Source organism: Alligator sinensis, unplaced genomic scaffold (genome assembly GCF_000455745.1).
Source record: "Alligator sinensis unplaced genomic scaffold, ASM45574v1 scaffold672_1, whole genome shotgun sequence".
Classification (NCBI taxonomy): Eukaryota; Metazoa; Chordata; order Crocodylia; family Alligatoridae; genus Alligator; species Alligator sinensis.
Window position 1 is genome coordinate 146705 of NW_005842830.1, and position 1432 is coordinate 148136.

At 49.3% G+C, this 1432-nt stretch overlaps 1 protein-coding gene across 2 annotated transcripts in view; it reads left to right on the forward strand.

Moving 5' to 3' along the window:
• PTPRQ (protein tyrosine phosphatase, receptor type Q) overlaps nt 1–1432 on the forward strand; it is a 239951-nt gene that overhangs the window by 69660 nt on the left and 168859 nt on the right. The gene's annotated exons all lie outside the window — the stretch shown is intronic.

Genomic DNA, 1432 nt, shown 5'->3' on the forward strand with positions numbered 1-1432 from the left:
TGAGAGTTGATGTTTCAAAGAGTGGGTACTAAGCATCCCAGGTGAAGCTCTCTACCCTCCACTGCTTGAGTGTTGGGGACAATTTGTTCTGCTTTTATAAGAAAGAGCCTGCATGATGTGGAGTGCTAGGATTTCAGTGAGATTTCTCAACAGCATGTTCCAGATGAGGCCCAAAGCTCAGAACCTAGCTTTTATAGACCTAAAGAAGGATGCTTTGTACCTGAAAGCTTGTCTAACTTCTCTCTCAACTATACAGTTAGTCCAATAAAAGTTAGTCCAAAATAAAGTTAGTCCTGGGCAATAACAATCATCACCTGCTGGATTTCACTATCCAGCACAGGGCTTGACTTCAGAAGGGCCAACTTCAATGAGCTTAGGAGACTAGTGGGGGAGGCACTGAGGGCCCAGAAGGTAGAGGAGATGGGAGTCCACGAGGAATGGTCGTACCTTAAGGGGGCAATCCTTCAGGCCCAAAGGATAACAGTCCCTGAGAGAAGCAAGGGGGGTAAGAGTGCTCAGAAACCTCCTTGGCTCAGCAAGGGCATTCAGCAATGCCTGAGGACTAAAATACAACCAGTGGAAGGGAGGGGCTATCACCAAGGAGGAGTACTCCTCCTCGGCCCGGGAGTGTAGGAGGGCTATTAGGAAGGCCAAGGCAGAGATGGAATTCAGGCTAGCGTCCAGGATTAAGGACGCAAGAAGAGGGCACCAGGCAATGTAGGGCCCCTGCAAGATGCAAACGGTAATCTTGTGGCTACACCAGACAAGAAAGCTGATATTTTTAACAGTTTCTTTGCCTCTATTTTCTTGAACAGGGACCAGGACATCCCACCTACTAGAGGTAGGGACAATCCCAGGGACAGCTCTGTCAGGCCTTCAGTCAGTGCAGATGTAGTTAGGGATCTTCTGGAAGGGCTAGATATTTTTAACTCTGCAGGTCCAGATGCCCTCCACCCAAGGGTGTTGAGGAGCTGGCAGGGGTCATTGTGGAGCCCTTGGCCCAGCTGTATGAGCATTCATGGTCATCTGGCCAGGTGCCGGGGGATTGGAAACTAGCTAATGTGGTCCCAATTTTCAAGAAAGGGAAGGAAGGAGGACCCAAGTAACTATAGGCCTATAAGCCTCACCTCGGTGCTCGGGAAGATCTTGGAGAGAATCATCAAGGAGCGCATCTGTGGGGGGCCTGCAGGGGAGGTCATGCTCAGGGGCAATCAGCATGGGTTCATCAACGGCAGGTCCTGCCAGACCAACCTGATTGCCTTTTATGACTAAGTAACTAAATCCTTGGATGATGGTGTCGCTGTGGACGTAGTCTTTCTAGACTTTAAGAAGGCTTTTGAAACTGTCTCTCACCCCATCCTAATCAATAAATTAAGCGACTGTGGCATTGATGCCTACACAGTTGGATGGGTAAAAAATTGGCTGATGGGGC